General features: G+C 40.8%; 1 long non-coding RNA gene across 1 annotated transcript in view; it reads right to left on the minus strand.

Moving 5' to 3' along the window:
* Positions 1–1,218: 1,218 nt before the first annotated feature.
* LOC114021093 overlaps positions 1,219–25,888 on the minus strand; it is a 36,665-nt gene continuing 11,995 nt past the window's right edge. The window contains exons 4-5 of the long non-coding RNA XR_003565763.3: positions 4,673–4,783; positions 1,219–2,447 (exon numbers count right to left, since the gene is read on the minus strand). This is a non-coding gene — a long non-coding RNA (uncharacterized LOC114021093). The remainder of the gene's footprint in view (positions 2,448–4,672; positions 4,784–25,888) is intronic.

A 25,888-nucleotide genomic window follows, 5' to 3' on the forward strand; every position in this document is an offset into this window, starting at 1 on the left:
AGCCAGGACTTGCACGACTGCCTGCCACAGAGCTGGGAGCCTACCAGCCCCCAGAGATCCAGCTCCAGCCTAAGCAGTGTGGGCTGGAAATCTCCTTGCCATGGAGCAGGAAGCCTAACAACCCCCATAGTTCTGGCTCCACCTGTTCCAACCAGCTCTAATCCACACAAAAATGGTGTAGCCACAGTAACATGAGCAGTAACAGCACCCCAAATGCAAACGTGCCTGCACCCCATTGGTACTCCTTCGGGATTACTAGCTGCTGCTGCCCAAGCTACCATGGCTACAGTACTATTTTTAGCATGCTGGCTCGGATGAGAGCTAGCACCAGTATATCCAGGTGAGCTGGGAATCACACCCCTAGCCTTTAGGATAGATATACCCTTACGGTAAGGGGGTGTGTCAGTGGAAAAGTGAGAGAAAGAGAGACTGACACGGCCCGAATAAGCAGCTCGTAGCACAAGCCTGAAAAAAGCTTAGAACAAGAGCTTTTGGGATTGCTGACTGAAAGAGTTTTTGGTATTGAAACCAAGGACACTGTTTCCTATTGTTGGATTCATCCTGTGTTCAGGGAAACAGGAATTTGTACATTCTTTGTAAATAAACAAGATTGCATCAAAGGTAACAGATTCCATATTCAATTTCTCCTCCTAGTTGGAACCCACACAAGGCCCTAAACTTTGACTAGCAGCTTGGGACAGAAAAGGGGTAAAAAGAGCATATATAGTTCAGGTCCTGACAATTAAAAAACAAAAACTTTACACAGCTTTTCCTCTGCAAGTGCTTGTTTTTCATTCGTTTAACTTGTATAACATTTTTCCTATCAGAAAAGGAGTATTTGTGGCACCTTAGAGACTAACCAATTTATTTGAGCATAAGCTTTTGTGAGCTATAGCTCACTTCATCGGTTAGTCTCTAAGGTGCCACAAGTACTCCTTTTCTTTTTGCGAATACAGACTAACATGGCTGCTACTCTGAAACCATTTTTCCTATCTAGCTTTTTGATATATGACATCATTCTGAACATTTCACAAAAGTATTCTTATTGATTTAGCGCACTGGAAGTAATCAGGCTGGAGAATGCCTCTATATATGACAGTAAATGACAGTGCAAGCATAAAGCAAATAATTCATAAACTAATACTGAATCAGATATAGATAAGGATTTAAAATATTTAGGGACAAAATCTGTGATCCTTAAAACTGAATTAAAAAAAACTTTTATTAAACAGTATTGCTTGCTCAACAGAGAATTTGGCCCTTGGATATTTGCAAATAATCTGCACTCTAGAACATGCAGTAATATAATCTGGTTTAAAAATAAAGTTAGTAATACAGAACAGTAGCATTAAAAATATATTAAAACAGACTTTGAAATTTACAACTCCAAAAGACTCATTTAAAGATTTTTCAAGTTAGATAAGTTTTTCTACTCTGAAATATTCAACTTTAGAAATAAACAAGGACAAGTTAATCCCAGGTGTAACTCCACTGAAGTCAGTAGGATTGCACAAAAGGATGAATTTAGCTCCAAATATTTATCAAAAATAGACTGACACAGAAAAGACTGCTTGATAATATCATGAGACATATAGATATCTCTATTAACACACCTGCTACATGACAGTTTCCATCCTGATTGGGAAATACTGTGTTTTACAATATAAAGAACACAGATACAATAATCTATAAAACAGCTATTTGTATTTTTAAGTGTGGATATTAATATTTAACACCACAGAAAATGAATTAAATATTGTGCTGACAGGATATATGTAATAGGTAGCATTCTCAAAAGCATAACACTATTCTGTAGCAAATTAAACATAGTTTAGTAACAAAAATAAATCACAATTTAGATGAAGAAAATATGTTTCCTTTGAAGTTTTAATTAGACATTTTTTAATTACAAACAATTATGGCATCATGTTTTTAAAATAATTTTGACATCCTAGCTGAGTTATAAAAGATGGCAAATCAATAAGTGCTGAATTTAAAGGTTTTATTTCTTCTGACCCCATGTATTTTCAACAGCTTGTCAATTGGCTCAGAAAAATATTAAAGAAAAAATATGTATTTTTGTAGGTGAATTACTGAGGAACGAAGGAAAGCATGCAAAACATTTACTACAAATGATTATCAAATTAGTGACCAGTGTCATGTATTAGAGTGAGTACCACTGAACCCGTTAAAAAAAATTTATACTGAAATGTTTCCAAAAGCAAGAGAGAGTTTTGTTAAATGGTTGCTGAAAACCGAAGAACCCTTCTGTTAGGAACAGTGACTTTACATGTAAGATTAGGAGATATAAGATGTAATCCTTCCATCCCTGTCACTGTCCCAACTTACCAAAACAATACAGTTGGCTCTGGCTCTCCTGCTTTGTTATATCATATCCCAAGAAAATCATGTTTTCTTTTTATCTCCTTGCTGCCAGATGTTCTACCCTAAAGAAAAAGAAGAAATAAAGTCTTCTGGCAAAAAGAATTTGGCTGTAGAAGTGAAGCCTACATTACTTATATTTTCAATAATAAATTAGAAGAACTATTGAATGGGTCTTGACAAACACATTCAACCATTCTAAGTGCTCCACTCTCAGGTAAAATCATTTCAGATTTCATATATGGTGGCCACAAAGCATGTCAATAGACTATTCATGTTCTCATCAGAACAGAAATTATTCCATTTCACGATATGTGAAGATACCGTGCAAGTCTGTAGCCATTTTAAGAGAGTTTATTTGTGTGGCCTTTAGTTAAAACAAACAAACAAAAAAACAAAAAACAGAAAAATGTAAGAACCTTTCTTTCAAGCCTCTGTGATTACACATTATCAATAACCAGAGCAAAGCAGCCTGCGCCACCTCCTGTTTAATAAATGCAGTGGTCCAACGTAAATTAGTCTCCTAGCTGCTATTTTTCTTCATTTCTCCAAAAGTACTGTACATGTATAGATAAGACATACAAAAGAGACTGATTTGTCAGTTCAACACTTACATGATCAGGTTTTTGTTCCATAGTCAAATTATGCCATTGCCATTATTCACTGCTCAAATGTCAAATACTTGAAAAATATTCCCTATTTTGCATTTAGGCTGTGATGCCACTAAACAATCTTTCATTCTTAACTATTGTGCCAATTGAAATTCAAATTTTTTCCACAAACAGGGCAAAGGTTTTCTAATATAGTTTAACTATTAAGCTTTCTGTTCTCTAAGAGCATTTGACATTTTTTTTAATCCATTGCCAATACATTTGCCCTATTCTACTATTCTCCAAATAAACTGGAGATCCAATTTCCCGTAAAAAAAAGAAAAATGCCTGCTGTACAATCTGGCATTACAAGTCTAGTGATTAGACTCTTTCTCTTCTCTAAAATAACACATACTATCCTGTACAAATATAAAAGCATATGCTAGGTAATTACAGATGAAGAAGAGAACGTCTAACGTTATACTGACTAGAGGGTTGAAACAAAGCCATTATCTGAACAACTGGCAACATGGCCACAGATGTTGCTTTAACAATACAGGGATTTAATGTAAAACTCATTTTTATATTAAATGCAGTTAAACTCTCACTTTTACACTTTGTCTTTATCTTACAGTTGCTATAGTGTAACAGTCACATAATGTAATATCAGTTACTATCAATATGAAATTTAAAAGATTTGAACTTTTGTAAAGTTCTGAGATAAGGACTGATAATAAATTCCGACCTGTCCTATAACACTATCAATCTAACTGGGAGCCTGATACAAATAGCTCATTAATACACCAAGAAGAGGTATGGCTTCCCTACAGAAAGCAACATGACCCACCACAAAATTTGAGGTTATAAAGACAGCTATGTTTACCCTGTCATGTTTTATTCATTCATAGTATCTCATTACGTGTCATTGGGAATAAGTCTGTGGATGTCCCATTTATTAGAAGAGACACTAGCTATTTCACCAGTTTTATTCTCAATCCCACCTCAAAATAGTAACTATAAATCACACCAGGAAGGCTTTGGGGTAGAAATTATATTACTCTTGCCCCATTTGATACTTTTTCCATCTACATTCCCCCTTAAAATGCTTTATTGGCCCTGGGCACGGGGGGGAACTATACCCAGCTCAAATATTCTGCTTTTAGGACAAAATTGTAACCATAGAGTCAAAAGTATGGCAATAAAACACAAGAACAGCCTAGACTAACAGACGTATTGGAGCATAAGCTTTCGTGGGTGAATACCCACTTCGTCAGATACGTCCGACGAAATGGGTATTCACTGACGAAGCTTATGCTCCAATATGTCTGTTAGTCTATAAGGTGCCACAGGACTCTTTACCACTTTTACAGATCCAGACTAACACGACTACCCCTCTGACACTTAAGAACAGCCTAGTTTCTCACCACTAAACAACTTCAATAAATCTTACCTATTGAGGACATATTTTAATAAAAGGAGATAAAAGTCACAAGTCACACACTTGGCCACTTACCACTGAAGGAGACTCTTAGATAAACAATCATATTCTTTCAACAGAAAAGAGTGAGGCATTGCGGGGGGGGAGGACTTTAAAGCAGAGGACTGAAAACAAAATAGTATACAGATGTGCAGAAAGGGCAACTTCTGCTTCTCCTCTTGCAGCTGCTGTCGCTGCTTTGTGGCTGCTTTCTCTACCACACCTGTTCACTGACACGGTGTCACAATCAGCGCGCCTTGGGACCCTCCTTTTGTTTCTCATCAAGAGTACAGTATATCATGTTCAAAGAAGACTTCCATGGAACCAAACAGACCTGTGTGAGAGAGGAAAATATGCTACCAAGTTATAAAGGAAAGCGTTTATCTTTAAAAGCTTTTACAACATTAAAATTAAAAACATGCTGGTACCGATCTTGTAATTAATTCAGTGAAATAAAAATGGCTAAACAAAAACAGCCTCAAAAAGAAGAAAAGCCAGGAACAAATACAGTAATGATATAAGTCAAATGAATTATCCTCCCCCTTTCCCCACCTACACACACACAGGAGAGCAATTATCCCTTTTCCTGGCATTAAAACCAGCGCCAAGGTGATGATATATTTTTAGAAAGCATTTTAATTCCTGGAATTACAACACCTATTAACCCTGGTAAAGCCAACTTACCAGTGGTACCACCTATACCAGAAAGCAGAGAGTGCTTTCCATATTATAAACAAATTATTTTAGGGTTCAATACTCTACTTACTTCAAATTGTCTCAGACAGCAGCTGTCAACTCTAAAGCAATGTTTTCTTTATTATATATTTTTAATCTATTCAATTATATTTTTAGTCATAGCATCAAAATATCCCATAATTTTAAAATCAGTTACATGGGTTTTTATTGGTTAGTTTTTCCACCAAGGTCAGTAGGATACATATAGGGGTACACATAGGCAAGCAGACTACCAGGCACCATGCTTCAAAATGAAATTAACAAAAGTCTCCTAAACACTTTACGGATTTTACCAAATTCACTTTGGTGTTCCACTCACAAATGGAGCTTGGAAAATTAGAGGAGAAGAGGTTCAGGAAATTGGGAGGAAGCATGGAATTCTGGGATTATTACTATGGCAAGTAAAGAATTATGAGGTTTTGTGAATGACAAGTGAGACACAGTAAAATACTGTTCCATACAAGTCAAACCTTATTTAAATATGATCTATAGATATAATGAAGCCCTTTGTGTAATGTTTTATTAATTTTGCGGACAGATAGTCCTGCAAATGGATTAAGCTTTTGCTATTTTGAGACAAATCTATTTAAACAGCCACGTTTTTTAAATTCCAAAAATAACTAATATAATACAATGCTATTAAAAAAAAACTCTTGTGATGTCATTCCATCCATCTCTCTAGGGAACTGTGTATTGTCACATTGTTGGAAAGGAATGGAGGAAATGAGAATGGGAATCATCTAAATTAGGGCAGGGTGATCAGTACAGTTTGTCAGAATTTTAAATTAACAATAAAACACACACAGAAGGTTAAAAAAAAACCTGTGAAAAACCTTTACTGAAAATTAGGGCTGTCAAACAATTAAAAAAAGAATTGCAATTAATCACGAGATTACAAAATAGTCACAATTAATCGAAGTTTTAACTGCACTATTAAACAATAATAGAATACCAATTTAAATTTATTATAAATATTTTGGATGTTTTTCTACATTTTCAAATATATTGATTTCAATTACAACACAGAATACAAAGTGTACAGTGCTCACTGTATATTATTTTTATTACAAATATTTGTACCGTAAAAAAGATAAAAAAATAGTATTTTTCAATTCACTTCGTACAAGTACTGTAGTGCAATCTCTTTAACGAGAAAGAGCAACTTACAAATGTAGATTTTTTTACATAACTTGCACTCAAAAACAAAACGATTTAAAAAACTTTAGAGCCTACAAGTCCACACAGTCCTACTTCTTGTTCAGCCAATAGCTAAGACAAACAAGTTTGTTTACATTTATCGGAGATAATGCCGCCCGCTTATTTACATCACCTGAAAGTGAGAACAGGTGTTCGCATGGCACTGTTGCAGCCAACATTGCAAGGTATTTACGCGCAGGTATTCATATGCCCATTCATGCTTCAACCACCATTCTAGAGAATATGCTTCCATGCTGAGGACTCTCTTTAAAAAAAGTATGCATTAATTAAATTTGTGACTGAACTCCTTGGGGGAGAATTGTATGATTCCTGCTCGACACTGTAAATAAGAAGCAGGCAGCATTAGCTCACGTAAATATAAACAAACTTGTTTGTCTTAGCTACTGGCTGAACAAGAAGTAGGACTGAGGGGACTTGTAAGCTCTAAAGTTTTACATGGTTTTGTTTTTGAATGCAGTTATATAAAAAAATTAATTTGACATTTGTAAATTGCACTTTCACAATAAAGAGTTTGCACTACAGTACTTTTATGAGGTGAATTGAAAAATACTATTTCTTTTATGTTTTTTACAATGCAAATATTTGTAATCAAAAATAATAAAGTGAGCAATGTACTCTGTATTCCGTGTTGTAATTTAAATCAATATATTTGAAAATAGAGAAAACATCCAAAAATATTTATAATAAATGTAAATTGGTATTCTATTATTGTTTAACAGTGAGATTAAAACGGTGATTAATCACGACTTTTTTTTAAATCTAGTTAATTTGTTTTGCATTAATTGCTTGAGTTAACTCCAATTAATTGACACCCCTACTGAAAACATGTTCCTGTTTCCCCCAATCAGCACAGTGATCAATTAGGTTTCAATCCTCCAATGGAATCTGCTAATATGAATGCTTTGCCCATGTGTAATCGCATTGGCCTTAACTGAATCCCACACAGACACAGGAGTCCACGTTATTGAATTATAATGCAGGACTAGGATCTTAAAAAACTAGCAGGAAAGAAGAACAGGAAGAAAGATGGGGGAGTTGCAAAAAAAAAAAAAAAAAAGGAAAAAATAAATATCTGATTTGGACATGGGCGGGGAGGGAGAAGAACTATGGTACATGAAAATGACATGGAGGGAGGAAAGTCTCAAAGTTCTCAGAAACTAAATTTAAACATCCAAACTTTGGGGGCAGGAGTTCTACTGAACTGTCAGTTTCATACCTCAGTACTTCACTTTTTCCATTCCAATGCACAAACAGTTCTGCCTGTGTGATAGCAGAGATTGGACATCATTTATAAATGCAGGTTTCAGAGTAACAGCCGTGTTAGTCTGTATTCGCAAAAAGAAAAGGAGGACTTGTCGCACCTTAGAGACTAACCAATTTATTTGAGCATGAGCTTTCGTGAGCTACAGCTCACTTCATCGGATGCATACTGTGGAAATTATTTACCACCAATTACAAGGGGTCCAAGTTTCCCTTGTGCTACAAGGATTATTATATTTAAGGATAGGAAAAGCTTTAATTTCTGTAGTATGAAGCCATCCGTAGCCCACTACCAACTTTAGAAGATGGCTTTGCCAGTGTCCTAAATAGAAGCTGAATGTTTACGTAAACCATCATATTACTTGACTTGATAACCATTTTGGGCCAAGTAGTCATAAAAAACAAACAGTTATTAAAATTTGTGTGCAAATAATATGCAAGCTTCAGAGTGTTCCGCACTTCCCAGAATCAGGCCTCGTGTCAGAACTGTATTTAAAAAATTATAAAGAAAACGAATGCAAATTATTCATCTGCTCTTTGGACAATTTACACCAAGATAACAACAAAACTACATCTAATTAAAAAGGCTATCCTCATGCTGACTGCTTTCCTCAGTGACCATGAAGCCAGCAAAGGAAGGACACACAATCTTTCAGATTAATCCCACAAGAGAGTTATTTTTAAAGCATTTTAAGGCAGCAAAGTCTACAGCAAGCAAAACAGTCTCGTGGATGATTAAATCTTAATAGAAGCAATATTCCAAATGTAAAATACGTTGACAATACAAGGAATGGGGTCTTGTATTAGTGAACGGAATAAGATAACTTTATTATTTACATCTGGCAGCAATTTATATAGGGCCCAATCTTGTAAAGCCAGAGTAAGAATTTAAGGCCCACAGCAAGTAACAGAACCAAAGTACTAGACCTTCTTCCACTGTGAGAAATGTTTGACTCAAATTGCAAAAACATTTTTTTTAAATCAGCCTTGATTGGACTTCAGTGAGAGTTTGTATAACACCAGTGGTTAATTAGGAATTTTCTTTAACCCACAAACTGAAAGTCAAAAAGGATTTTGTTACATTTTATGCTTTCATTGGGTTCTCAAACTTTAAAGTAACACATCCTATTTCTATCACAGCAAATTAGCTCAGGCTTCACATCCAGATGTGCTAGAGACAAAATTCATAGCCACTGTTGGTCATCCCAGGTTTCCAAAATGATGTGATCCCACCACACCTTGCTGGTTCTCCTGCATCAGAAGCGACAGTCCACCAAAAGACATACCATGGTAATACTGGTATTCACCATATCCATACCATGCGAACCGAATGGTCATTGACCCTCAAGGTCAGATGTCTTCAACATGTCACAAAGTTCTGCCCAAATTCTATTCAGCATCCCATCCAGTCACCTATTCCACTGCATAACTATTTGTCCTGCAATAAGGAGCAGAACCACATCAACATAGTCCCATTGCTCCATATCTTTCACCCAGTTTGGCAGGGAATAAACGAGAGGAGATGTGATCAGGAACTGCCATTGCAAATGTCTGAAGGTGGGGGACTGTGCCAACAATACAGAGCAAAGCAGTTCCTAGAATGTCTCCTGTGATGCACAGAACCCTGGGATACTGCTCTTGAAATGGCAGCACTAATATCATGTAACAGAAGAGGTCATGAGATATGGGTATATGCTTTTACACAGTGTTATACTTGTGTCCAGCACATCATATATGGACACGCAGTATGGGTACGGGGAGCATGTGCAGACATGAACACGGTCCAGTAACTGAGTATGTGCACCATTGTAGAGATAGCCTAAATCACACATGCTCCTGGAACAGGAGCTGGGGCGAAGGGGTGTCACACTTGGCCCCTTCACTCCTGTTCATGGAATGAGTCTTGAATTTGAGAGTTTAGTAGACACAGTCCAGACCAGTAGAGATTGTATGACCTGCAATGATCTTCAGAAGAGATAGATGGTGTTTAGGGAAGAAAAACAGGTACTGTATATGCTGCATGAACCCTTACACATTCAGTTTAAAATAGATTTATACATTCTTTTTGTGTCAGAATCTTGCATTTAAAAAACATTGTAACAAAAATAATCTACATTTGTAAATTGCACTTTCAAGATAAAGAGATTGCGCTACAGTATTTGTAAGAGGTGAACTGAAAAATACTATTTTGAAGTGGGTTCTAGCCCTCGAAAGCTTATGCCCAAACAAATTTGTTAGTCTCTAAGGTGCCACAAGGACTCCTTGTTGTTTTTACTATTTCTTTTGTTTATCATTTTTACAGACCAAATATTTGTAATAAAAAATAATAATATAAGCGAGCACTGTACACTTTGTAGTCTGTATTTTAATTGAAATCAATATATTTGAAAATGTATTTATTAAAAATATTTAAATAAATGGTATTCTATTATTGTTTAATTTTTTTAATAGCTACACAGCCCTACTAAGAAGTGGTCAGGGACCACAGGTCTTGAACACTGGTCCACAGGACACTTAGGAGCTAGTAAGCTCCAATCTGCCATCTAGTGAACTGTTAACAGTTGCTAGGGCAGAAGCTGAACCCCGACAGAAGATTCCAGTCCTGGAACCAGATTGGCAGAGTGCTGGGGTTCGTGATAGGTCCACAGCTTCTATATAAACACAGCACAGGAACAGGAATTGTGCATGCAACTGAGATCCACCCTTCTCTAGACTGTGTGCCTTATGCTTCCTGCTCCCCAGCCTGATTTCCTGGCATCCCGACCTGGATTGGCTTCTGGCATCCAACTTGTGATTCTGATTTCCGGTTTGTCCCCGCCTCTGACTCCCTGGCATCCCAACCTGGCCTGACTCTGGTTACCGATTCATGGTTCTGCTCTCAAATTTGTCTCCTGCTTCTGATCTCCCTGATCTGACCCAGCCGACTCTTGACTGCTGGTCCGTGACTCTGATCTTGGCTCCGACCTCAAGGTCTGGCTACCCATTACCCGGCCCTAACAGTTACTACCTTTTGTAATTCTCCCAGTTATTGGGAATTCTTATTTTGGCTCACATAATTATATCTTAGTTCTAAAAGGAGGAGATTGTTTCACTAAGATCATATTGCTTCAAAGCTGAAGTTTAGTCTCAGTTCTAGTTCTGGGAAGCCAAGTGACCATACAGATGTGTGCTGAATCTTCTCTGTAGAACTGGATTTGATTGTAGGACATTCTTGTTTTTAAGAACTTTCAAGGCCTGCTTCGACAACCATTCCAGAGGACATGCATCCATGCTTATGATGGGTTCTGCTCGATAAAGATCTAAAGCAGTGCGGCCCGATGCATGTTCATTTTCATCAGAGTCAGATGCCACCAACGAGAAGGTTGATTTTCTTTTTTGGTGGTTCAGGTTCTGTAGTTTCTGCACTGGAGTGTTGCCCTTTTAAGACTTCTGAAAGCATGCTCCACATCTCGTCCCGCTCAGATTTTGGAAGACACTTCTGATAATTAAATCTTGGGTCGAGTGTGTTTTGTCAAATCTGCAGTGAAAGTGTTCTAAAAATGAACATGTGCTGGGTCATCATCCGAGACTGCTATAACATGAAATATATGGCAGAACGTGGGTAAAACAGAGCAGGAGACATACAATTCTCCCCCCAAGGAGTTTAGTCACAAATTTAATTAATGCATTATTTTTTCGAGTGTCATCAGCATGGAAGCATGTCCGCTGGAATGGTGGCCGAAGCATGAAAGGGTACGCAAATGGTTAGCAAAGCTGGCATGAAAATCCTTTGCAATGCTGGCTACAGAAGTGCCATGTGAACGCCTGTTCTCACTTTCAGGTGACATTGTAAATAAGAAGCAGACAGCATTTTCTCCCGTAAATGTAAACTAACTTGCTTGTCTTAGTGATTGACTGAACAAGAAGTAGGACTGAGTGGACTTGTAGGCTCTAAAGTTTTACAATGTTTTGTTTTTGAGTGCAGTTATGTAACAAAAAAAGCTACATTTGTAAGTTGCACTTTCATGATAAAGAGATACAGTACCTGTATGAGGTGAACTGAAAAATACTATTTCTTTTGTTTATCATTTTTGCAGACCAAATATTTGTAATAAAAAATAATAATATAAAGTGAGAACTGTACACTTTGTATTCTGTGTTGTAACTGAAATCAATATATTTGAAAATGTAGAAAAACATCCAAAATATTTAATAAATTTCAATTGGTATTCTATTAATAGTGCAATTAAAACTGCAATTAACCGCGATTAATTTTTTTAACCATGTGACTGGGGTCCCAGTGGGGGCCAGCTGAGGTTACTTAATTAAGGTGAACTGCAAAGAATGGGCAGATAATCCCCAAAGCTAGTGGATATTTTCAATACTTAGATTTACCAAGACAGCATAAAACTGCTTCTTTATTACCTCACTTGTTGCCCAACAACACAGTTCCCTTGAAGTAGCCCAGCCTCAGGCCTCCATCCAAGTACCCAAGACAAATATGATGAAGTTTTCTGAAAATCTTATTTCATCATATAAAAGAAATGCTTCTATCAAACCCAAAGGATCAGACACATTGTCTCCCAGGTTAATGAATATTCCAGATCTTACCATCCTACAGCCAATTCTTATTAACTAAACTAAAATTTATTAAAAAAGAAAAGAGAGAGCGTTTGGTTAAAAGATCAATATACATGCAGACAAGAGTTCAATTCTTGAGGTTCAGATGCACAGCAGAGATGGTGACCTTTTAGTTGCAAAGAGTTCTTTCAGAAATAGTCCATACATTATAGTTTAATGTTTATATTTCAGGATGGTCCAGTCAGAACTGGGATCTCAATTCTTGTGGCTTAGGCTTCCCCTGCATGAAAACTCAAGCAGATCTGAGATAAACAGGATCAGGACCCAATTTTATACAGTTTTCTAGCAGCCACTTGACCATATAGTCCTGGCTAAACAATAGGCTTTTGATGTAACCTTCTGCTTCCTAAACACCACCAGCAATTAGTTACACAAATTAACACAGGACAATTTATTCATTAGGCAGTCTATCACAAACTTCAAAGAGACATATAGACAATGACATTACTTCACCCAAGATTCATCTAAATGTTAATATTCCCTTTTGATCTCTGAATTAATAGTTATAGTGACAGACAGAAACTGTCTGTTTACATGGCTAGCATCAAAGATACATACAATTAATATTACCTTTTACGTCTAACAATATAGGTTTGCATTTCAAAGTTCTAGCGTATCTACCATGAATGGCCCTAATTACCATTCGCATACCTTTTTAATATGACTTTAAAGGAGAGCTCTGGGTCATTCAGCCTGCAAGCTGCTTAACCCTTTCTGGCCATGAGTTGTATTTTGTATAAAATTTGCTGAAATTATATAATAGTTGTAGCAACAATGGTTTGCATAATTCTGTTTTAATTAGACAATGTCACAAACCGCGATTAATTTATTTAAGTTAATCATCTGAGTTAGCTGTGATTAATCGACAGCCCTATTTAGAAGTCACCTACTACAGGACAGGCCACTAGCTGTCCTGAACGCCACTAGCTGTCACCTTCAGCCCCCAACTAAAACCTCTCCAGCACATCATCAAAGATTTACAACCTATCCTGAAAAATGATCCCTCATTCTCACAGATCTTGGGAGACAGACCAGTCCTCGCTTACAGACAGCCCCCCAACCTGAAGCAAATACTCTCCAGCAACCACACAACACACAACAAAAACACTAACCCAGGAAACCTATCCTTGCAACAAAGCCCGATGCCAACTCTGTCCACATATTTATTCAAGTGACACCATCATAGGACCTAATCACATTAGCCACGCCATCAGGGGCTCGTTCACCTGCACATCTACCAATGTGATATATGTCATCGTGTGCCAGCAATGCCCCTCTGCCATGTACATTGGCCAAACGGGACAGTCTCTACGCAAAAGAATAAATAGACACAAATCTGACATCAGGAATCATAACATTCAAAAACCGGTAGGAGAACACTTCAACCTCTCTGGCCACTTAGTAAAAGATTTAAGGGTGGCAATTTTGCAACAGAAAAGCTTCAAAAACAGACTCCAATGAGAAACTGCTGAGCTTGAATTAATATGCAAACTAGATACCATTAACTTGGATTTGAACAGAGACTGGGAGTCGCTGGGTCATTACACCTATTAAATCTATTTCCCTAAGTTAAGTATCCTCACACCTTCTTGCCAACTGTCTAAGTGGGCCATCTTGATTATCACTACAAAAGTTTTTTTCTCCTGCTGATAATAGCTCATCTTAACTAATTAGCCTCTCACAGTTTGTATGGCAACTTCCGCCTTCTCTGTATGTGTGTGTATATATATATATATATATACACACATATATATCTTCTTACTATATGTTCATTCTATGCATCTAATGAAGTGGACTGTAGCCAGTGATGAGCTGCCAAAATCTTAACAACCGGTTCCTTCCTCATCCCACAAGGGGGTCGTGGCCCGCCCCGCCCCCGGGACTCCTTCCCCATCCACCCCCCTCCCCTGTCCCCTGACTGCCCCCAGAACCGGGCAGGAGGGTCTCGTGGGCCACCGTAGTGGGTGCCCACCCTGTCCTGCCCCTAAGAGCCAGAGGGACCTGCCGGGGGATGAGGTGGGGAGTCCTGGGAGTGCTTACCTGAGGCAGCTCCCAGGAAGCATCCGGCAGGTCCCTCTGGCTCCTAGGGGTGGGGTAGCATAGCTGGGGGGGGGGGGGAAAGCAGGGGGAGCGGCCGCTCCCCCACTGATCACATCAAAAGTGGCGCCTTAGGCACCGACTCCATGGGTGAGAATTTGATGGGTGCAGAGCATCCACTGGCAGCTCCCCACCCCGCGCCCAGCCCCAGCTCACCTCCGCTCCACCTCCGCCTCCTCCCTGAATGCACTGCCCCGCTCTGCTTCTTCGCCCCCACCCCGGCTTCCCACGAATCAGCTGTTCGTGGAGGAAGCCAGGGAGGGCTGAGAAGCAAGCGGCAACTTCGCACTCAGGCCCAGGGAGGCGGAGGTGAGCTGGGGTGGGGAGCGGTTCCCCTGTGCACCCCCCGGGTTACCTGCTGCGGCGCGGGCGGCCCTCCTCGCACCCCCCCCTCCCCCGCAGCTCGCTCCACTCCACCTCCTTGGGCCTGAGCACGAAACCACCGCTTGCTTCTCAGCCCTCCCAGGCTTCCCACACAAACAGCTGATTCACGGGAAACCAGGGGGAGTGCGGAGAAGCAAAGCAGGGCAACGTGTTCAGGGGAGGAGGCAGAGGCGGAGCAGAGGTAAGCTGGGGCTGGGCGCAGGGTGGGGAGCTGCTGGTGGGTGCGCTGCACCCACCAAATTTTCCCTGTGGGTGCTCCAGCTCTGGAGCACCCACAGAGTCGGCGCCTAAGGCAACACTTTTGGCCGGGCTTCTAAATTTAACAACTGGTTCCAGCGAACCAGTGCGAACTGGCTCCAACTCACCACTGGCTGTAGCCCACGAAAGCTTATGCTCTAATAAATCTGTTAGTCTCTAAGGTGCCACAAGTCCTCCTGTTCTTTTTGTGGATACAGACTAACACGGCTGCTACTCTGAAACCTATTTATTAGGTTCTTAGCTACCAAACTCAGTCAGACAGAGAGGCTAGGAGAAAATGTTTTTAATTTGATTTTACCAGATGAATAAGAGAGCTCAAATCAACCCCAGTTCCCCAAACAAATGAAAAAGGCTTCTGGGTAGCCTGAACTTCCTGATCACATTGGGTATGCTCAGCCAGTCGGAGACAGGAGACATACTATGTGACTTGCCCATGTGACGTACCCCTGTTCGTGCTTAAAAACTGAACAGCAGTTTTTTGGGAGTGGGGCTTGAAGTCATAGGTCTTCTGACAGAAGAGGCTCTCTCAAACTAAGAGTTGCATGCATCATAACTGGGGCCTGAACTGTGTTCTTTTATTTACAGTCTTTAAAAATGAGAAGGAGCAAACTGATGCCTAGGACTTCCTTTTAGATTTTTGGTTGGCTTGTTCCAGCTGAGACTAAAGCCTTTCCCATGTACCCAGCAGGGTGCAGGGATTGTTCAGTGTTTCACTTAAAGTGGCTCTTTGGTTCTGCCAACCATGCTGGTGCTAAAGGCAAAGAAATTTATTCTCCTCCTCCCTGTGGTCCCCCTGCTGGTGCCCAGCCAGAACGAAGTCACCAGAAAGCAATTGATAAAGGATATGGTGCAGTCAGAGTACTCCGATTTGCCACATGGTTTATTTGTTTGATCCCCACCATCCCAAAAAAAGTTTGTATAAATAAAACAGCCATTAAAGTTCCAGCCACCTAACTAGAAAAACCTATGCTGTGTGTGTAAGTTCAGAATTGGTCAACACAGTTTTGCTGGAAGTTAGGAAGAACCAGAGTTCCATTCAACCATGGAAATCTGAAGAACTATAAATTACTAAAAAAAATTCACCACTGTTCCCCATCTCAATCTACAGAGCCAAGTAAAACCTTTAAACCATAGAACTCTTCCTAACCAGAACATTTAAAAAATAATTTATGTATGAAAGAAAATCCTCTCAGCTTTTACATTTTATCAAACAGATGACACCAACAAGACAGCTGTAAATGGATTACTAACATAATGAGATACTGAAATGTAGAATTATTCACCTAGAAATTGTGGCTTCAGGGTACAAGTTTTGCTCTCACCTCTCGTTTTATTTTGTTTTTCTGGAACAGTCACTTAACCATCCATAAAAAGAAAAGGAGTACTTGTGGCACCTTAGAGACTAATCAATTTATTTGAGCATAAGCTTTCGTGAGCTACAGCTCACTTCATCAGATGCATACTGTGGAAAGTGTAGAAGATCTTTTATACACACAAAGCATGAAAAAATACCTCCCCCTACCCCACTCTCCTGCTGGCAATAGCTTATCTAAAATGATCACTCTCTTTACAATGTGTAGGATAATCAAGTTGGGCCATTTCCAGCACAAATCCAGGGTTTAACAAGAACGTCTGGGAGGGGCGGGGGTCTGGGAAAAAACAAGGGTTACCTTGTTACCTTGCATAATGACTTAGCCGCTCCCAGTCTCTATTCAAGCCTAAGTTAATTGTATCCAATTTGCAAATTAATTCCAATTCAACAGTTTCTCGCTGGAGTCTGGATTTGAAGTTTTTTTGTTGTAATATCGCAACTTTCATGTCTGTAATCGCGTGACCAGAGAGATTGAAGTGTTCTCCGACTGGTTTATGAATGTTATAATTCTTGACATCTGATTAGTGTCCATTTATTCTTTTACGTAGAGACTGTCCAGTTTGACCAATGTATATGGCAGAGGGGCATTGCTGGCACATGATGGCATATATCACATTGGTGGATGTGCAGGTGAACGAGCCTCTGATAGTGTGGCTGATGTTATTAGGCCCTGTGATGGTGTCCCCTGAATAGATATGTGGGCACAGTTGGCAACGGGCTTTGTTGCAAGGATACGTTCCTGGGTTAGTGGTTCTGTTGTGTGGTACGTGGTTGCTGGTGAGTATTTGCTTCAGGTTGGGGGGCTGTCTGTAGGCAAGGACTGGCCTGTCTCCCAGGATTTGTGAGAGTGTTGGGTCATCCTTCAGGATAGGTTGTAGATCCTTAATAGTGCGTTGGAGGGGTTTTAGTTGGGGGCTGAAGGTGACGGCTAGTGGCGTTCTGTTATTTTCTTTGTTAGGCCTGTCCTGTAGTAGGTGACTTCTGGGAACTCTTCTGGCTCTATCAATCTGTTTCTTCACTTCCGCAGGTGGGTACTGTAGTTGTAAGAATGCTTGATAGAGATCTTGTAGGTGTTTGTCTCTGTCTGAGGGGTTGGAGCAAATGCGGTTGTATTGCAGAGCTTGGCTGTAGACGATGGATCGTGTGGTGTGGTCAGGGTGAAAGCTGGAGGAATGTAGGTAGGAATAGCGGTCAGTAGGTTTCCGGTATAGGATGGTGTTTATGTGACCATGGTTTATTAGCACTGTAGTGTCCAGGAAGTGGATCTCTTGTGTGGACTGGACCAGGCTGAGGTTGATGGTGGGATGGAAATTGTTGAAATCATGGTGGAACTCCTCAAGGGCTTCTTTTCCATGGGTCCAGATGATGAAGATGTCATCAATATAGCGCAAGTAGAGTAGGGGCGTTAGGGGACGAGAGCTGAGGAAGCGTTGTTCTAAGTCAGCCATAAAAATGTTGGCATACTGTGGGGCCATGCGGGTACCCATAGCAGTGCCGCTGATCTGAAGGTATACATTGTCCCCAAATGTAAAATAGTTATGGGTAAGGACAAAGTCACAAAGTTCAGTCACCAGGTTAGCCGTGACATTATCGGGGATAGTGTTCTTGACGGCTTGTAGTCCATCTTTGTGTGGAATGTTGGTGTAGAGGGCTTCTACATCCATAGTGGCCAGGATGGTGTTATCAGGAAGATCACTGATGGATTGTAGTTTCCTCAGGAAGTCAGTGGTGTCTCGAAGGTAGCTGGGAGTGTTGGTAGCGTAGGGCCTGAGGAGGGAGTCTACATAGCCAGACAATCCTGCTGTCAGGGTGCCAATGCCTGAGATGATGGGGTGCCCAGGATTTCCAGGTTTATGGATCTTGGGTAGTAGATAGAATATCCCAGGTCGGGGTTCCAGGGGTGTGTCTGTGCGGATTTGATCTTGTGCTTTTTCAGGGAGTTTCTTGAGCAAATGCTGTAGTTTCTTTTGGTAACTCTCAGTGGGATCCACCTGCGGAAGTGAAGAAACAGATTGATAGAGCCAGAAGAGTTCCCAGAAGTCACCTACTACAGGACAGGCCTAACAAAGAAAATAACAGAACGCCACTAGCCGTCACCTTCAGCCCCCAACTAAAACCCCTCCAACGCACTATTAAGGATCTACAACCTATCCTGAAGGATGACCCAACACTCTCACAAATCCTGGGAGACAGGCCAGTCCTTGCCTACAGACAGCCCCTCAACCTGAAGCAAATACTCACCAGCAACCACGTACCACACAACAGAACCACTAACCCAGGAACGTATCCTTGCAACAAAGCCCGTTGCCAACTGTGCCCACATATCTATTCAGGGGACACCATCACAGGGCCTAATAACATCAGCCACACTATCAGAGACTCGTTCACCTGCACATCCACCAATGTGATATATGCCATCATGTGCCAGCAATGCCCCTCTGCCATGTACATTGGTCAAACTGGACAGTCTCTACGTAAAAGAATAAATGGACACTAATCAGATGTCAAGAATTATAACATTCATAAACCAGTCGGAGAACACTTCAATCTCTCTGGTCACGCGATTACAGACATGAAAGTTGCGATATTACAACAAAAAAACTTCAAATCCAGACTCCAGCGAGAAACTGTTGAATTGGAATTCATTTGCAAATTGGATACAATTAACTTAGGCTTGAATAGAGACTGGGAGTGGCTAAGTCATTATGCAAGGTAACAAGGTAACCCTTGTTTTTTCCTAAACCCCCGCCCCTCCCAGACGTTCTTGTTAAACCCTGGATTTGTGCTGGAAATGGCCCACCTTGATTATCTTACACATTGTAAGGAGAGTGGTCACTTTAGATAAGCTATTACCAGCAGGAGAATGGGTTTGTGTGGGCGGGGCGGGGGGAGGTGAGAAAACCTGGATTTGTGCTGGAAATGGCCCAACTTGATTATCCTACACATTGTAAAGAGAGTGATCACTTTAGATAAGCTATTGCCAGCAGGAGAGTGGGGTAGGGGGAGGTATTTTTTCATGCTTTGTGTGTATAAAAGATCTTCTACACTTTCCACAGTATGCATCCGATGAAGTGAGCTGTAGCTCACGAAAGCTTATGCTCAAATAAATTGGTTAGTCTCTAAGGTGCCACAAGTACTCCTTTTCTTTTTGCGAATACAGACTAACACGGCTGTTACTCTGAAACTTAACCGTCCATGTGGTAGTAAAGAAGCATGATTCTAAACACGCAGAAAGGCCACAACCACAAAAAGCACGAGAAATGACTCCTCCAAATGCCTCTATCTCTCACAATCATAGACTCAGTCTCAACTTCCGGAATACAAATAGACTGAAAAGTTGACCCACCCTAGTATTAAAACGAAACAGAGAGCAAAGTTTGGACACAAGTACTTCCATACAAACCAAAATGAAGATTAGGACAGATCCAAACATACAAAATGCCTTCAAAAGCAAACATAATGGGGTCTTATCCCAAGAGATGTAACCAGATACTTGATCACAGAGAAAACAAAACACCTCCATCCATCCCCCTACAATCAGTTATTTTGTATTTAGTTTAGCTCATCTTACACATATAACAGCAGCTTGTCTTTACTTTCAGCCAAGAGCGTCTAGCATATGTCCATTTTATCAAAATCTGCTGTATTGCAGGGCTATAAGAACTGTAATAAGTTACAAGTGTTACCTACCCAATTGGTTGGCCAAAAGGACAACCCCAGCAAGCCTCTCCAAATTGCTACATAATGAAAGGATAAGATAACACTCAAAAGAAATGGGGAAACTAATTCTAGTGCTACAGCTTTGCACAGACCCCTTTAAAGAAACGTGGGGAAAGGAGAAATCAACCTCCCTGCTTTATTTGTGAAAAAGCAAAAATCCCAATAGTGAACACAGACAGCACAAACTAAAACAGATGTAACCTAAAATGCATGCAAGATACTGTAAAAACAAAGCTGATTTTAAAATAACCTCTGCTAACTCAAAGGGTACGTCTACATTGCAATCAGAGGTGTGACTGCAGTATGCGTAAACAGACCCAAAGCTAGCTTTAACCTAGTTAGGGTGAGTACTAATAGCAGTGAAGCTGCAGCAGCACAGGTTTCAGAACAGGCTGCACAAGCGCACCCGATATCCCAAATACTAATTTGGTTAGTCCACACTGAAGTCTCATAGACTATCAGAGTTGAAAGGGACCTCAGGAGATCATCTAGTCCGTCCAACCCCCTGCTCAAAGCAGGACCAATCCCCAATTTTTTTTTTGCCCCAGATCCCTAAATGGCCCCCTCAAGGATTGAACTCACAACCCTGGGTTTAGCAGGCCAATGTTCAAACCACTGAGCTATCCCTGCCCCCCTGCCACTGTGGCTTCGCTGCTACTGGTACTTATTAAAGTTAGCTTGGATATGTCTACCCATGTTGCAATCTCACCTTCAACTGCAGGGCAGACATACTGTAAAGGCAGCTGGAGGGAACACCTTTTCCATCCCATGCACTCATAAACATTGTCTCCAAGCTGCATAACTGCAATAGGTCTTATTCAAATGAAACAAATATGCTTATCCTAAAAATCAGTTCGGATAAATGTGATATAGTGCATCTTGGGAAAGAGCAATGAAAAACAGAGATATTCAATCCTAGGAAAAAATCTCAAAAGACGTGGGGGGCCAAAAGAGATCTCCTGGGGTAATTGTAGACAGCAAATTAGGTAGGAATTTTCAACATGGTATATCTGAAGAAGAAAAAAAAGCCAGTGTTGTGTGGCGTTGTATATGCAGAGGAATCATGCCACAAATTAGAGAGGTGACAGTTTTCACTCTACGCACACAGCTTTGGCGAGATCACATTAGAACTGCATCAATATCAAAAGACGTGAAATTGGATTAAGTTCAGAAAACAGCAACAAAATGATTAGGGTGCTGAAAAGATTGATTTACTGAGAAAAATTAAATGAGCTAAATATGCATAGTTTGGCTATGCAATGATCAGGGTGGGACAACATAAACATCTACAAATATTTAAAGGGTATAAACACAAAAGAGGGACAAGAGGGGATAACTAAGAATAATGGATTAAATTAAGAAAAGAAAAAAATTAGGCTCTCAGAAAACTTTCCCTGACCACAAGTTCTCTTAGACTGTAGAACAGCCTGTGAACAAATTTGATAGAAACCCCACCATTTGGAAAATTAAAGCCAGACTGGACAAGACACTTGAAAATATATATAGGGCTTCTGATTTTAGGTTTTAACCAATAAAACAATCCCCAGTTTTTAAAAAAATCCAACGTCAGTGTTTAGCCAATAAATGCCAGGAAAAACATCAGAAATAGTTACTTGTAGCTATGGGCTTGTCTACACAGAGCACTAATGCAGACTACACTGGTGTGATTTTTGAAGCATGCTAACATGTTATGCATTAATTGGTCCGTGTAGACCCTGTTGGTGCACACTAAATATTTCCGAGTGTTCTTTAATGTGGTACTGTTGGAAAAAATACATTAAGGCACACGAGGGAACATTTACAGAGATTACTCATTTCAGTAGTACATATCATAATGAGCAAAGTATATAATCTATATTACTCATTACTAAGGCTAAGTTTTTGCCACGGATGCTTTTCGTAAAAGTCCTGGACAGGTCACAGGCAATAAACAAAGATGACCTGTCCCTAACTTTCACTAAAAGTATCCCTGACAAAAGGGGTAGGTGGGTTCAGTACCCACTGCTGCTGGGGCTCCCGGGTCCCCCACCGCTGCAGTGTGTGGGAGCTCCAGGGTGCAGGGTCCTCCAGCCCCCGCCGCGGCTAGGCAGCTGCGGGGGTCCCCTCACCACAGCTGGGCAGCTTCAGGGTCCTCTAGTCCTCTGCCGCCTGCTGCAGCTGCGGGGTCCCCCGACCAGGGCCGGGGCTGGGAGCTGTGTGGGCAAGGTTGGCTGGGAGCTCCAGCCCCAGGGCAGAAAATGTCATGGAGGTCAGTGGAAGTCATGGATTCCGTGACTTCCATGATCTCCGCAACATAATCATAGCCTTACTCATTACAATATATACAAAGAGAAAGCCCTGAAAATTCTTGATTTTTGGACATCTACATAAAACTCAAAAACTGCTAAAAATAAATTCGGAAAAATGAAATCAATAAATTCTGAAAAAACAGAAGCCCTAAATACACTTTATGAAACAGACTTACATTTAAATGGAAGGTACATGGGCTAGATAACTTAAATCATCTTTTTCCATCTATAATTTCTATGACTGACATTCAAAATGGTGAAGACCCTCTCCATACAAAATGTCTAGTCCACAAAGATTCTTATACCACATTAATCACCATAGTATCTGAGCACCTTCCAGCAGTGCAGTAAGCAATGTGTCTTAATGTCTGTCATGTGTTTTCTTCTCTCCTCCTCTTCCCAGGGGAGAAGTTTGAGCACTGGAGCGTTTTGTTTTTTATATCTTTTATATATACACTATATCAGGGGTAGGTAAATTTTTTGGCCTGAGGGCCACATCTGGGCATGGAAATTGCATGGCAGGCCATGAATGCTCAAGAAATTGGAGGTTGGGGTCTCGGAGGGGGTGAGGGCTCTGGCTGGGGCCAAAAATAAGGAGTTCAGGGTGCGGGAGGGGACTGTGGGATGGAGGTGGAGCAGAGGGGTTTGGAGTATGGGAGGGGGCTCCGGGCTGAGCCTGGGAGTTGGGGTGTGGAGGGGGTATGGGCTCTGGGCACGGATTCTAGGGTGGGGCCAGAAATGAGGGGTTCAGGGTGCAGGAGGGGGCTCCAGCCTGGGGCAGAGGGTTGGGATGCGGGAGCTCCAGGCTGAGACTGAGGGATTCAGAGGACAGGAGGGGGATCAGGGCTGGGGCAGGAGTATGGGAGGAGGTCAGGTGTGCAGGCTCTGGGTGGCGCTTACCTCAAACGGCTCCCAGAAGCAGCAGCATGTCCTCCCTCTGGTTCTTATACGGAGGCGCCGCCAGGCGACTCTGCGCACTGCCCTGTCCGCAGGCACCGTCCCTGCAGCTCCTATTTGCCACGCTTCCTGGCCAATGGGAGCAGCGGGGTGGCACTTGGGGTGGAAGCAGCATGTGGAGCATCATGGCTGACCCTACGCGTAAGGGCCGGCGCGGGGACATGCCACTGCTTCCAGGAGCCACACGGAGCCACGGTATGAGCGGAGCAGGGCAAGCCCCCAACCCCGCTCCGTGGCTGGAGCGCCGGAGCAGGGAAAGCCCCCAACCTCACTCCCCAGTGGGAGCTCAAGAGCCAGATTAAAAGGTCTGACGGGCCAGATGCGGCCAGTGGGCCATAGTTTGCTCACTCCTGTACTATACACACACACATACACATTGCTACATGTTTATGTTAGAGAAGGCAAGGTCAAAAAAATGCACTTAGCACTTGGAGTGGAAGGTGGTGACGTTTGTGACGGTCCTTAATTTCTGTGGGAGTTCATTCTGTAGTCTCAGACTGGCCCCAGAGAGAGCTCTATCTCCTCCACAGATGACCTTTACACTTATTGCAGAAAGTTCCATTGTGCCAGAGAAACGAAACTGTTGACCATGGACTTCATCTCAGAGCTTTATTAGAACTTTTAGATACTCTGGGCCCAAGCCATGGAGCAACTTGAAGATAAGGCCCATGACCTTGACCTTGATTCAGTATTCTATAAGAAGCCACTGCAAGGATGGAGGACAGGTTTGATGTGCTCACATCAGTGTTGCTAAGGAGATGTACTGCCATGTTCTATAACAGCTGGAGTTTCCTAAGCACTGAAAGCTTGATACCCAGAAATATTCCATTGCTATAGTCCATCTGAGGGGTGCCAAAAGACATGAATAAATGAAGCCTGGTCCCTGTTTGCCAGAATGGGATGGAGTCAGTAGTCAATACGGTAGATTTTTTTCACTTCTAAAAACTGGTGTTTCTTGAAACCAATAGAAGTAGAGTTACATCCCATCAAACGAATCTTCATAATGCTCTGGATCAGTCTCTTAGTCTGTGGAAGCCTCCAAGCCAAGGGGCACTTAAGTGGATATTGCTTAATAAAGACTTAAGAGAAGGAATTTCATTAGGCTGGAGCCATTCTTTTCATCCCAAACAAAATCTACATTAAGACAGCATTACAGATGTTACCTTATAACATTTGGTTGGGAGATAATTACAATATCCCTGTAATGTATTTTACCCTAACTTACAGATATATGCTCTCATCTGTAACTCCATTTTAAACAGTTTTTTCCCTAGGAATTTTCATGCTTCTTAAATATTAATAATTTCACACATGAACACTAAACAAGAAACTCAGAGAATGTTATTGTGTGATATTTCTATTAATATCAAAATATGAAGTATCTATACTAAATAGATCTTTACCAACACACTGCAGTTGCTTTATGTCACTCTGGAACCTCACAAAGCAGTCAGAGCATGCTGGCCAGTTTTGTCAGAGGAGCACAAAGCAGCTGGAATGTACCCTGTTTTCACATCCCACCCTCCCTGGCTTCCTGCATGCTACACTGTCTTGCACATGTGTGCACAAATACACTAGTTTCCTCATCCCTGCTGTTGAGTAGATCCAGTGCAATGATTAGTTTTAGAAATAAATAGTGAGAAACAATGGACATTTTCACTGTTATTTTTCATATTTGAATGTTTATCTGCCAGCAGAGGCTAGAGCATAAAATCTTCTCCTTTACAGAAACTCATGAAGAACTGCTCTTTTTCAACATGGCTACCCTCTCCCTTTGTTTTCAGTAGGACTGAGGTCACAGACTGATACGCTTTTCAAAACAGCCACCATCTCTCATTATTCATAATGAGAAAAAAGCCAGGGAAGCTGAAACCACCATATGGTATTCGAGAAATGAAGACAAGCAACAGATAGATACCTTTCTCAAAATGACTACTTGAGGACAAAAAGAACAGAAGTACTTGTGGCACCTTAGAGACTAACAAATTTATTTGAGCATAAGCTTTCGTGGGCTATCGCTTCAGTCTCATTAAAAATTAAGAAAGATGGCCCCCCATTTTGAAAGAGAGCAGTTATTTGGAAATTTTCTATAGAACATTTTCGTTAAGCCTCTGCTAAAGAAGTTTTCAGTTATGAAAAATAGTTGGGAGAAAAATTACCTTTAATCCTGAAAACAAATTCTTCAGATTTGGCACATGCACAAGATTTCAATGAGTTTAAAACTATATGGGAAGTGTGAAATTTCTGCTTCATTATTAATTTCATCTTAAACAACAACAAAAAGGCTGACCCCAGGTGCTAAAATTTCTTCAGTGGCTCCTTATTTAATTAAATTTGAACTCCTAAAGTATGTAATGGATTTTCTTGTACATTTTCAGAAAATATATTCTATTCTCAAAGATTAAGTGCTATAATTTTGGGGAGGATAGATGGAATTTTTCAAATATATATAAGAAGTCGAATCCCTGCTTTAAACATAAAAAACTACTCAACCTTAATTATGGAGACATAACTGCATGCTCCATAATTT

The sequence above is a fragment of the Chelonia mydas genome, chromosome 10 (assembly GCF_015237465.2).
Source record: "Chelonia mydas isolate rCheMyd1 chromosome 10, rCheMyd1.pri.v2, whole genome shotgun sequence".
Taxonomy (NCBI): Eukaryota; Metazoa; Chordata; order Testudines; family Cheloniidae; genus Chelonia; species Chelonia mydas.